Source organism: Magallana gigas, chromosome 10, assembly GCF_963853765.1.
Source record: "Magallana gigas chromosome 10, xbMagGiga1.1, whole genome shotgun sequence".
Lineage (NCBI taxonomy): Eukaryota > Metazoa > Mollusca > Bivalvia > Ostreida > Ostreidae > Magallana > Magallana gigas.
In genome coordinates this window covers 19,338,678-19,353,110 of record NC_088862.1, presented here as the reverse complement: position 1 = coordinate 19,353,110, position 14,433 = coordinate 19,338,678, and the positions used below count along the sequence as shown (strand labels likewise).

At 33.9% G+C, this 14,433-nt stretch overlaps 1 protein-coding gene and 1 pseudogene across 2 annotated transcripts in view; both read right to left on the bottom strand.

The window, feature by feature from the left end:
* Nucleotides 1–966, bottom strand: part of LOC105330885 (kiSS-1 receptor) — a 61,155-nt gene extending 60,189 nt beyond the window's left edge. For both annotated transcript variants that reach the window (XM_066073387.1, XM_034452867.2), the window contains exon 1: nucleotides 767–966. The gene's annotated coding sequence lies outside the window, so the exon portion shown is untranslated. The remainder of the gene's footprint in view (nucleotides 1–766) is intronic.
* A 4,609-nt stretch (nucleotides 967–5,575) lies between these two features.
* Nucleotides 5,576–9,783, bottom strand: LOC136271986 (uncharacterized; annotated as a pseudogene).
* Between the last annotated feature and the right edge of the window lie 4,650 nt (nucleotides 9,784–14,433).

Here is a 14,433-nt window from a genome sequence, read left to right as displayed (position 1 = left end):
TTGCGGAAGTGATATATTACAGACAAAATCGTTTTTTAAGTGCGCTATACTTCTTTATTATAAATCGTACATGCTGTTGTGAAATATAATAGCAATACTATCATAAAATACCTGATGATAGCATGCAAAGCTAGCCTTAGTAAATTGATCTCGAAGCCGATGATTTTAATTAAAAATAATCTAGTTTCAAGAGAGTAAAAACAATGAACCTTGATGTACAAGTATGGCATTCAAGTTTGATTTACAATCAAGTTTGTCGATGCATGTAAAGATTCACAAAACAATAGCAGTAGAAAAGCTTCGCGGCATTCACCTGAAGCTTTTATCCTATTTAGGTCCATGACGATGCATTTTGCGTCGACAAATATAAAATACAGGCCCTTTAGATCAGACACATTCCATTAGTTATAGCTGTAAATTGCTATCCAACAATTAGAGCGACCTAGGTGAGTAATGACAAGTCTTTGTTCTCGTGAAATGTCGGATGTGCTTTTACGAGTTTCCTTAAGAGATTACAACAAAGTGCTGGAAAGAATGATTATAATTTAGGTTTAATTAAAAGTGAAAGATACTATTAGCTTTCCTTAGTTGTCGAAGCGTTAAAGTGTTGATCATTTATCGTGAATATTCTCTTATGGTATTTTGACAGTTGAACATAAAATATCCAATTCACCACTGTAACCAAAGCAACCAAATTTTAAAAGACATTTGTCAATATTTTCAAAATTTTGTTAAAAGAAAAAGAAAGAAAGAAACCACAACTCACCTCACTGTACAGCAAAAGGCCAGCTGATGGCGAATTGGTGATATTACAAAACATGGAAACAACGATATATCTCTGAAGAGTAGAGCTGAAATCACCAATAAATCTATGGTGTTCCTTGTTCACCACACGGATACTTAATGTTCAGACGGCAGGGTCGAGGAAGCTGTTTACAGCGCGAAACCGAGAGATGAGCTGATTGAACCGATCAATAGACATCGATAGCGCACCGTTCAGGCAAGGATCAGGCAAAACGGCGGACAGCTAAGTAAAACTTAGCATGAAGGCGCAAAATTTAGCAGGAACACTTATATGAAAATATTGTTATTTACTATGAATTTTATCATACTGTAACGTTTAAAATTTTTTTTGTTTAGTCTTATTTGGTCAGAGTTGTTTTTACTTCTTTTATCTCTCATGGGATATAAGTGAGGTTTTTAAATTAACGTGTCTGCGACAGCGATGGGACAATTCCAAACATACCCTGAAAAGAGCATTCCTGTTTGGAATGATTAATAAAGTACTAAGCCATCTCTCTGCTTAAGTATGGTAATAGTTGAAAACAGAATGATGTGATTCAAATATCTACAAAAAAGAAAATGAAATATTGATTTTAACATAACATTTGAATGGGGTGTCTGACATAAGATACAAACATGGCTTCAAATTGTTCGGGAAGGGGATCGATGGTACATATAGGATGAGGAAATCAAAACAATAAATTACAAATAATGATACTGCACGGAGTCTGCCACCTTCTAAATATCATGGCATAAAATAGAATATTTTTCAAAATATTTTCTGTGTTCATATTATAAAACGATTTCTCCAGATGAAGAATCTGTCAGTTTTTTGAACAATAAAATCGTCTTCAACCAAGAATTAAGTTTGGATTTAAACTTTGCCCAATAGAGAAGAGACTGCTCTACACATGTACATGTATTTCCCACTCCTAATTCAAACGTATATGAGAATGAACAAGGAAAATTGTTATTAAAACTGTTACATGCATAAGAAAATATTGTGATGATTAATTATTTTCAACGCAATAAGCCTAGGTTGCAGAAAATAACGTTTTCGTCGTGCATCGTCCGTTATGACGGGCCGGCAGAAGGCGGTCCGTTATTTGATGGACATTTAAATATTGTAACTGCTTTTCTGCGAGATAGCTTTTTGTTTACAGAATTAATACTAAGCTTATTTTTATGAATTAAAAGTAAATTTGCATGAAAAAAAAATATGTTTTATGTCTTTTAAATATATTACATATTTTTTGTTTTGCTCGTAAATGTAAATTAGGTCTAAAGACCGTCGTGTTAGGTGCGTTTTTATCGAGACTATAATCTATTCGGGAAATTTCGGATTTTTTCATTCTTTTCAAAACAATGTATCGGGATCGGTATACGGGACGTAGACCCGAATGACATAACATTTTATATAAATGATAATACTTAACACTATGGCAATAATTATACAATTACCATTAGAAATGCTTACAGTAACAAACTCGGTTCTTATTAATAGTAGTAAAATGTTAAACTTCAAAACGTCTTACTGACAATATATTAAAATTTACCATAAAAATTAGCACAACTAACTCGTTTTTTTTTTCTTTGTGATGTGTTTTTGATGTAAACAACAATGATGATTCTTAAACAATTAAATATTTTGCGGTCCATTTGACGCTTGCGTCAATATTTCTTGTTTATAACTTTAAGGACAATTAGTTTTGGTTTGAAGCATTTCTAGGATAGGAGGAATGAATATAAATTGTATAATTTATTACCAAAACCATCCCCAAGAGCGTCATAGACGGGGCCAAATACTGTAGACGTGAAAAATATTACGGTGTTTTTAATTTCACTATGTTCACGGTAAGACAATTTTCCGTGAACATTAAGCCACCGTGATTATTGAGCTGTGCATTCACCATCTCCGTGTTGGCGGCCATTACAGATGCATGTGTCCTTGAGCGGGGCCTAAGTTATAACTTGTTTATCGTAATCATTGTATATTAAATATTCGTAAAAAAAATAGCTAGAATGAGTATTACGTTAATTCAATACAATTAATATCATAATTAGACAACTATTTATAACGGAAGATTCGTTTCATCTTTATCTCTGTGGCCCTTTCGAAGCCATTGTGAAACCTGGTGCTAATTGTCGCTTATTATCTCGGACATACCTTAGGGCAAAGACTCCTGTACAACCATGACGTTGTCTGTGATCGGCATTCACATTTAGCAGTTAATTTTAAGATTGATTGATTATAAAGGTGTACTTCTTTTTAACAGATTATATGTGCGTTTCCCCCCACCTAATTTTCACGCCCAATAATCAATTGCGCATTATACACAAGTGCTTATTACATTTGACACAAACTTGATTTATTATTCTCATGGCACTTAACGTGAATAAGGCTTTAATTTTACTTTATTCAAAAGAAAATAATGTAAGTTACATGATGCAGGTTCATCACTCATCAGATTTTTTTACAATCAGGATTTACCTTTCTAGCATAAGAAATCGATTATCCGTGAAATTAAAAACCCCGTGAAAGGTACTTACACAGGAAATCGTGAAATATTAGATACGTGGAATTAAAGACGTTTACAGTAGGTAAAACTAAATGTGTCGTAACGTCACGATGCCCCACGATGTGGAAAGATGAAAAGTATGTATGCTCTGAAAAAAAGGATTTTTGCATAGCCCGATATGATCTTGATCCTTGATATACAAACGTCAAGGTCACTGCACAGCCTTTGACAATAGTCACTTTGTGATTGAAGTATGAGCTAGATTGGAATATGGGGAGATAAAATATGGTCCAGGTAAGAATTTTACTTATAATTCTGCTATGATGATTACCATAGACTTAGACACACGGTTCAAGGTTACTGCACACCCTTTACCCTAAGGCACTCTGTGGGTGAAGTATGAGCAAGGTTGGACCAAGGGAAGAGAAGATATGCTGCCGACAAGAGATCTCGGACGGACGGACGGACAAACTGATCACTAATAAAATTATATGGGTTTAAGCCAATACACAAGCGCTATTTCAAATATATGAACTACATGTACGTTGATTTAAGGAATAAGGTGCTGTCAATAAGGCCTGGTCAAATCCAATAAAGCTCGAAGGGCTTTTGATAGATTTGACCACGCTCCGGCCGAAATTATTTCTTCTGAATATTCAAAGAATGATCACTTATTACTTATATCTATATCATTTCCAATTTGTACACTTTAAAACAACATTATTTTAAAACCACTGCTTTTTATGTAGTAATACTACATGGCATAGCCAATACCATTTTTCGGTTACTGTATGCTATAAGACACGCCCTCTTTGTGTCAATCATGTTTATGAAGTTACTGGGTTTTAGGGTTCAAAATTGATTTGTAATGTTATCACAGACAAAGACAGTTGAAAATAAAAATATTTGGGAAGATATTTAAATTTCGAATATGTTGCATGTTACACAGAATATTAAAAATGTGTAGGTTTCATTTAAATAGAGGCACCATCTGTGACACTATTATGCTTCCCATTACAGGATAGTTCCTTGGTCATTATTGCTTTGGTGGTCGATTTTTGTTCATAAGAATGCTTGTACTATTAGAAAAAGCAATATGTAAACTTGGCTGCTAGGATTGTGTAGACTTCGAAGAGAAACATACCAAATAATCTAAATTACACTTCCTACACATAAAAAATAGAACTCATATAAATTAAAGATAGCACAAGGAGTATCAGCTGATAATGTTTCTTTGTTCGGTTTAAGGTGTGAGAACAGTTTAACGATGCACATTGCACATTTTTGCGCTTAAATAGACACCCAAACTTTATTGTCTTCTGCCAAGAAATCGGTAATGCATGTTTCATCGTAAATATCACCATTACCATGGTTATTTTCTTCATGAAATGGTGTGTAAGACACCCGCAATGGGATCATACTGTTTGGAGAAGTGATGCAACATTATGTTTGTGATCCAGCAGTGTTTAATACTTCTGTTGGCTCCTGTATCAATTTGTAATAGATCACTATACCTTTTAGAAAGAAAACTGTTATAACATAAAGTAATAATTGCTAATTTTCTATTTATAAAGCATGTGTCATTTATTTAAATTAATATTTTTTTCACAACAAAGAAGAAAAGTGCTAAAAAACGTGAGTAACTATAAAAAGCACTGAATAGAATCAACAACACTAGGCATCTTTAAAGTGTCGGATCTAATATATAGATACTAAGCCAGTAAACTGAATGTATGAAGCAATAAAAATAGCCAACGAAACAAACAATAGATATTGTCAAATTTTCGGGACAACCAGTCCCTTCTTCAGGACGAAAGAAATAAATTACATGGGTTAAAACAAAGAAAACAAAATCTAGCGATACTAATAAAACTACTTAAGAAACTATAAAAAACAAAGCAACTACATTATAAACAGTTTTAGTCCACATTCTTAAAGAAGGTGTTGACACTGCGGCCGATCGCTCTAAAGCAATCAATCGACTGCCAATTTCGCGCCTTGTTGAGTTAATTAGCTAATTGAAATTGACGTCCGAGTTAATAAATGAAAATTTGAACCCCTGTTGTTAACTCGTACGGCACTTATGATATAGATTTCAATTAAGTTTATAGTTAGTAAAAGTTTGGTTAAAAGAGAAAAATAAATGAAAAAATGAAATAAATTATAAAAAATAGCTATTAACAAATAAAAGGTTGTAAAGGAAACTAATAACTGAAAGAGGCGCAATTGACAGATTTGATTTACTATATTGGTGCATGTCAGGTGATGTAAGGTTATGAGACGTTCATTTTTGTGAAGTCCATTTGTTTGTCCATGGCCATCAAGGTATGTATGATTCGAGTCTGTGCATCCAGAACTTTTCCTTCCTTTTTCCTCTCCGCGTCTGTCCAATGAGAGGTGTGTGTGTGTATATATATATATATATATATATATATATATATATATATATATATATATATATATATATATATATATATATATATATATATATATATATATATATATATATATATATATATATATAACACACACACACACACACACACACACACAATTAGGATTCCGAATGAAGTTGTTGAAATTTTGTCGACATCGATTTTTTAATAGAATTAATCATGACAGGAAGTTTTTTGATAACTGTTTTGGGGGAATTCACAGTTACTGCAGTAAAAATGTTATGATAAAATTATTATAATGTTTTCCCAGTTTTTTCTGTTCAGCTGGTTCCAGTTGGTAATTAAATGTAACCAAAGGCTACCATATTTTTAATTTAAAAAAAAATCGTTCATGGTTCTACCCAAAATAATTGCAACTAATGGCAGCGCTTAGTGACCAATGGTAGTCATTGGTCACTAAGCGCTGCCATTAGTTGCAATTATATTGCATAGTTCACCGATTGCAACCTAATGCCGCCAGAGATAGATTTCGGTACAACTCTGAACGCATTTAAGTGTTGTATGTTACATATCTACATTTAGTTTGGTTTATTTGTAATGAAAATTATTTATTTTATTTACACAATATAAAGATTAAAGAACTATTAGATCAAACAAATCTGAAATATGTGGTTTTGTTGCTTTGAAATTAAAAAAAATCATGTCTTAAATGTAGTAAAATATCTGCCCGACGCAATTTCAAATTAAACAGAAAATGTTATGAATCAGATATTGTGTAAAATTATTTGAAAATGAATTTTATGCTCTTTTGAATATTTCAAAATTGAGAAGTCCTCTACAACGTATACTTGTATCGTTGTCTTGACCACATTTTTGCCTTGCAAGGGAAATATTTTGATAAAAATTACGTACCTCCCTCTTTTAGGAAAAATATTATTTTTTTGAAATATTCGCATTTTTTCAATATTTTTTATCATTTCTTTAAAGAATATAAACATTGTACCCAAGTAAATGTTCACAATTTTAGTCAAAATTCATTTTTCCGTTTTTTGGTCACCCGAGTCACTCAAGTGACCTAATGCACTTGGTCCTCGGCCGTCGTCGTGCGTCAACAGTTTAACATTTTTAACTTCTTAAACACTACAAAGCCAATGGTTACTATAATTAGTGTCTTAATGGCAAGAGGAATCTAAATTATGAAATCCATGGCTCTTCCACCCCCAGTGCGCCACAGACAGGGCCAAGTATGTTTTTAAAATTCTTCTCCATTGCCACACATATGAAGAAAAATTCTGAATGCATACTTGTGATGTCCATGAACCACTCTGCCAAAATTGTAAAATTCATGGCCCCTGGGTCAAGGGTTCAGGTTCTAGGGTGGGGAAAATATAGCCATATAGTAAAAATTATTCATATTAACATTACACCCCATCATGATGGTGGTTTATTTTCAATGTAATTATTTTAATTTCATATAAAAAAATTTATTTATCTCCAGAATTTTATATACAGCACAATATTCTTTTAATAATAATAAATCGGATAAGACAGAAATGACAATAATTGTTTCCATCCGAGCATTAAAAGGAGATGTTATTGAAATTAGACGAGTTCCGTAGCTTCATATTCAGCTATTGATACTTATGGTTTTTAGGCGCTCGATAGAAATCGTGATGAAGAATAACTTCTACATTGCTTTCTGCATCAAACTAATTGTTTTGTCTTACTGCTAATTGCCAAACGAAAAGCGAGAAGGGGGGTCTGATTTAGTGCAGCCACTCATTATTTTCCTCCAGGAAGACTTCGTTGACGTCTATATCATTTTAGCTCTTCATAAGAAGTCACGTCTCTGAACGATAATGACTGAGACGACCTCATAACTGAAAAATGATAGAAATTTCCCTCTTCAAGATAAGCTAGAATTGATTATTCTCATAAGAAAGTGGCTTTATTTAAGAAAGCGTACGTGTGGGTTTGAACACCCGGCAGTTTCATTTCTTGAAACAAACAAACTAGCAACAGTTATCAAAATGTGCTCACGTATTGCAATAATTAGAAATTTATCACTCTATTATTACAATTTATTACTCTAAAGTAGAGTGAACTAGTAAGTACTTTTGTCCTAAAGTTAATTGTTGAATTTCAGACAATACTATATAATCAAAGTACGGAGGTACTGATGGGAGTTGATTTTATGGATTATTATTTGGTTTAAAATCAACGATTCCTTATAGCTGTACTGTATAATAAAATGATGCACATATTTTCTAATACCGGTGTAAATTTGTGGGGTTTTCCGACAAGAATTATGATAAAACCTCAAAGGAATTATGTTGTTTAATATTTGTAGTTGTATCACGGCCCTGTGAGTTTTCTCTTGCTTGTGGCTGTTCAATAAATCATGGTACCTTGAGGAGGCGGAGCTACCATTTGTACAATAACCTACACAGTATCGGGAAGTTATTGTACAGGTAGCTGTACAACAACTTCCACCTTTATTACATGAAAACAAAATCCAAGAACATCAATTTATTTTCTTGAAAAAAATTACAAGCAACAACAAAAAAAAGAAACACATTTCTGGAAATTAACAGAATGTACAATTTCTCAGACTTTTTTAAAAATTGAAAGAAATATTACAGTTTTGAAAATACTGTCCCTTTTTGGCACTAGTTATGTCAGAACAAACTGAGTGCAATGTTTTTGTTGGACGACACGGTAGGTCGGTATCAGTTTCCATGTCGTTCTCGCGCTTTCTTTTCTTCAAGGATTTCGCCACCCCAGGAATAGGTTCCAATACTGCAGACACCTTCTTAAGAATATCGTCGCACGGTTGTTTGTATTTTCTTACTGCCTTTTCTGAGCGATGACCCGTCCTCCTCATTATCTCTTGTTAGTCCACCCCTGCCATGTATGATTGTTTTACGCAGGTGCGTTTACCGGAGTGGTGACTGTAATTTCCCTCCAATCCAGCCTTTTTGCATATCACTTTCATCATTGATTTCAGTTTGTTCACACCGACGAGTTGGTTTCCATATTTTGGCGGGCTTCCTTGCAACGGGCGTCGATACAATAACTCCCCCCCCCCCCCATTATCCAGATCATCCAAATACATTTTATAGTAGTCCGCGATACAACGCTTACCTAAGATTGAAGAAAAAAAACCAAAATTCTTTGAACATAAGCAAAATAAGTAACTTTGAATATTGATATTAAAATGAATTTATAGTTAATCAGATCATATCGAAACCTCAAACTCTTTACACAATCGTTCAACACGTGCAGATAGATCATATCGAAACCTCAAACTCTTTACACAATCGTTCAACACGTGCAGTTATATTAATTCCACGTTGTTTGTGTCCCATACTAGATAATTGTTTTTGTCGGGGAGGTGGGGGGGGGGGGGTCGAGGCCTACTCTTGCTAACTTCTAATGTCGATTTTAAAAATCAGAATGTTCTAGGGGTGGGGTCAAAACAAAAATAAGGCATTTACCACTGTACAAACTATTTTACTATTATTTTATAAATGAGTCATTGATTTACTTAGATAAAATAGATTATTTTCAATGGTAACTTACCTGCTGAACTGTGATGTCGTATGCGCTTATTTGTTAGCTGCATTTGCGCCAAACCGCCCTTGTACGTATTGCTGGCACGCCCGATAAATTCTACACATTTTCCAGAGTTGTTGGTCCCAAGAACAAACTGACTACACTCAAGTTCGTGGTGTCCACGTAAACCAAAGAGTTTGCAGTTGTAATAGAACATGGTATGCTGAAGAGTTTCCGAATCTTTATCGCCGAATATTCCTTTGTTCCACCTTCTTTCTTCATCCTGCGGCATGTTTTATCGATGTTCCAAACCCGCGCTTCAAGATGTCTTTCATTTTGCTATCGAGAATTTTCCGGAACTCACTCAATCTACAGTCATTGTTGTCCGAGATATTTTTGTCGAAGACGTTTTTGTCCTTAAAATGGCGCAATAATCCACATATAATAAGGTATAGGGATCGAGATGGGTATTCGACGCCGTCTTTCCTACGGGTTTCCATGATGAACAGTCCAAGGTTAAATCCGGCCATTTTAAAAATTATTTAAAAATAAATATCCTTGAAAAACAATGCTTCTGAATACATTACATCGGATTTATAGATTATTTTCAAGTACATGTACTAAGTCTTGTTGACGGTTTTGATTTGTGCTTAGGTCTTAACACTGATTCACTTCCGGTTTGCCCGAGTAACTAAAATCAACTCCCAAAAATCATTTCTAAAATCAGATATCTATTAGTATTGAATGTGACAAACGTCAATGTCCATTTAATAATCAGATTAAGCAAACGTCAAGGACATTTGTTGAAATGGGTCAGTGGTATTTCTTTCGGTCAGATTATTACAAAAATCACAAAAAATGTTTGCAATGCCATAATGACAGTTGTCTTTTGTTATGTATCTTCAAATTTGACGGGGGAGACAGCTGGTTTCGTTCCGAAAGCTACTTTTTTCCTGAGTCCCCGTCTTGTCTGTTTAATCTAGGTCCCTGTTAATGTTTAAGTTAGCTCTTAGGGTTGTGGGATTATGATTATTTGCGACTGACTTGTTTGTTCTTATTTTGTTATAATAAATTTATTAGTAAAGTTTAATTCCGAATGTAGAGGACAAATTCAATCTCAAAACAAAAATAAAAACAGCGCGAAGTACTGATAAAAAAAACCTATACGGAAAGATTTTTAAGTGTACCGGCCATATTATTTGGTGCCGTGACCAGGATAGGGTTTATGCTACATGAAGGAATGGAGATGGCACGTGCTTCTCGCTTTGAGAGCCCTATTCCGAGATTTGAACCTGGACTGAATTCAATTGTGGAAAACTTGTTTTTGATTTTGGGGGTTTTGTGAAATAAAAAGTAAATCATTTCCCTTAAGCCTAATGTTTGATTTTCATTTTTGAAACTTTTTTCTCGAAATTAAATTAGATTGTCATAGTCTACATGAATTGTCTTAATGGCTATATAGATTTAAGAGGTTATGCTTTCTCTACGCCTGCACCGAAAGATAGAAGTGTGCAAGTGAGAGAATTAGAGAGACAGATAGCAAATTTATCTTTAGAAAACTCTTGGATAGAAGAAGAAATATTGCAAGTAAGAATTGGAGTCTTTATGGTTCAGCACGATATGTTGCGTGATTTAAGCTTTGAGATTGTGAGCACAAGAGAATGTAATGGAAATTATAGGGGCATGAATAATAGTATTTCCAGGTCGGTAATTAGGCGCACTGAAATTAACACCTAAATTCGATGGCAGTTGTGAAATTAAAGAATGTTTTGTATAGTTATATCGGGTAGCTCGTCGGAATGGGTGGACGGTAGGAGAATGTGCGAGTCAGTTGATCAGTTTGCAAGGCAGATCTTAAATGAAATTCCAATGTCAAATACGCACGATTGTTATATTTTGAAAGAACGTTAGAAAACAATGTTAACGCGTGAGTTCATACAAAGTTGAATTTAAAGCAAAATGTAAACAAACGAGCGAGACCGTAGCAGATTTTGGGCATTCTCTGATGATATATATATATTTAATGGAGTCTCGCCTAAAATAATATTAGAATTATTAAAACCGACTCCATTAGAGGTTGTTGTGTATATATGCAAGCTTAAATTTCTCCAAAGAGGTAATATTTTTCACACATAACAAACATATGCAGTATAGTTTCTATTTCAGTGCCACAAAATCTACAACAGTCATCGGTTTTAATTTTGATTTTTTTAAGGTAGTAACACACAGGAAGAATCCTATGAAGGATTCTGTACTGTAACCATTGTAATGAGGAATCCATAGTAATTTTAAAACAAATTTTAAACACATCTTGTATACATATATTATCAAGGTTTGTCCTTTTTTAATTTCTCAAGTTTTGCGAGTTTACATAATTATATACGGTAGTTACTTCTGACCATTGCGTGTTGACAACCTATTCAGCAGCCCAGTTGCATATTATATGGAAAATGTTACAGCTCTTTACGACCACTGTTAAAATGTATATCAATTAAATCAAAACATTTATATTGGTGAACATTAAGATATTGATTTTGTGTAAATATGTGATAAATACACTGTATTTAAATGCTAAATTGAAATAATAAACAATGGAACTTCTAAATGTATCAAAACAATACTTAAGACATACTTAAGTCACCTATACCGGCCGCCTAAGTTTTAGGTAAATTGTCCTAGCTAAGCACTCTTCTAATTACGGACTTAAGTCTAAGAATGAACATAAGTCCTACTTAAGCACTTAAGTACCCTTTATGTTACGAGCCCCAGGTATCTGTGTGAGGATGCCTATTTACGAGCGGTGTTCAGCTTTAACGTACTTTAGTTTGGTTTGTATAATGGCCCTTCATCCTTTCGACGTTTAATGGAAAGAGTATTAGGACACCTGAATTGGCATAAGTTCTTGTGTTACCTAGATGGTGTGATTGTTTTTGGTTAGGATTTTAAGTCAGACTGTTCTTACAAATCTAAGAAGCGTGTTTAGTTGTTTTAGGGAAGCCAATTTTAAACTAAAACCGTTAAAATATGTCTTATTTAAACAAGAAGTGACCTTTGGTAGCATATTGTATCCAAAAAGGGGTTAAGTGTGATCCTTCTAAAATAGAGGCAGTAAAATGTTGGCCTACACCTGAAAATAAAAGCGAAGTGAAAGTTTCCTGGAATTAATTGGGTGTTATCGGCGGTTTGTTCCCGATTTCTCCCTCAATGCTTATCCACTGAACCTCCTAACTCGCACAGGGTCAAAATTTAAGTTAGAGAAAAAAAGTGAGGATTCGTCTAATATTTTTAAACAATGTTTAGTTAATGCACCAATATTGGCATTTCCTACAGAAAATGACAACACAGATTCGTTCTACACACAGATGCAAGTTATGGGCGCTGTTTTGTCCCAGATCCAGGATGGGTAGGAAAAAATAATAGCATATGCTAGCAAAACTTTCAATAAAGCACAACAAAATTATTGCACTGCAAAGAGGGAATATTTAGAGATGTAGTTAATTTTGTTCGCTTATTTTGTCATTATTTGATAGGTAGGAAATTCGTCTTAAAGCTGACATGAATTCATAAATATTCATTATTTCTTTTTATCCCTGGCTACCGCCATTGTCGATTTCTATTGTTACGCTCATCGCTACACACTCCTTATATCAGACCGAGACCACTATTCATGCTTCACCGCATTCAGGTATTTCATTTACCCGTACACGTTACAGGACGATTTGTTGAAACACATTTGAACAAAAATAAATACATGTATATGACAACCATGGTAAGGAATATCCAATGAAAGACGAAACAAAACAGAAGGAAATCCAAGCACACATATTTCAAAAAACCTTGTCCACATGCTTTGGCTTCAAAGAAGCCCTTTGAGCAGTCACGGTATCCCCCGCAGCTGAATAAACTCTCTTAGAGGATACAGATGTCGCAGGTATGCAAAGATACTGTTTGGCTATGACAATCAGCAAAGGATTTTTTTTTTTCATTTGCCTTCCATCACACAAGGGGATTCGCTGATGCAGCCACTGGTGGCATCTATCTACATTTTTTACTTCTTGGCTTGCTTTCTCATCAGCAGTTGGTGCATTTTCAACAGAGTTATGTAAATGTCTCCAAGGAAATCTGCAAATCCACCTGTTTGATTGTCAGCGCACAGTTTAGGTTTTTCAGTTTCATTTCCTGTACCTGTAATGACATTAGCCATACCATCAGATTCAAGCATTGAAGGCAAAGCATTCAGGGGTTGACAGTTCTATGAATTTTCATCCTGTGGTTAAACTTTCACACAAACAGAGTTAATACTCTTTCCAATAGCACTCATGATGCTCTCAAAGCAAATGTCTTTTTCATCCTCAGTTAAAAATGATAGCCTCTTGAATCTTGGGCAAGAACACTTGCAACAGCTAAATCATTATCCTGATTTGAATTTCTAGCACTCAAATCATTGAGCATTGCTTTTTTCACATTTCTCGCACATGGATTGTCTTCTTTAAGTTGAAAAAAAACTGTTGCACAGCTGATTCTTAATTGGTAAAATGATTTAAATAGTTGGAACAGATTCTGTACACAATGATGTAGTAATTGTTTTGAGAGGACTTAAGCATTTGACAATATCTTCTGCCATTGCAACTTCATCATCAATCAGAGTTTTCGGGTCTTTGAGAGTTTTATCTGTGGATTTTGTTTCTAACAACAGCAGTGACCGGAACTTGTTATTCCAAATACCTTTTAAGCATGTCATATGCACTGTTCCATCGTGTTGCAACAGCAATTATAAGATTCTGATAAGGTAAACGTGTTAAAATAAAAGAAAAAATTGTAGTTGTCTAGCTGTTACTATGTATGCAAAAAGAAATACTAGTATTTTGTTTTGTACGCGTTTCCAAGTTGTGTTGTTAATATTCTAATATCACAAATATTAAAATATATTAGGTATCCCAATAACCACGTGTGTGAGCTGACAAAAAGATGAATTCAAATTATATTGATTTTGATGTTTAATGATGATTTATATAATACATAGGCATTTAAGTTAATATGAAATACACTTGATATCTTATTATAATTATGCATTTATACATGTAGCATTTACAATATTTTGATGTTTACTTATAAATCTCTTCTCTTTTTCAGTATAAATCATTTTACAAATAGATGTTTCTGAGACGGAGTAAAGAGAA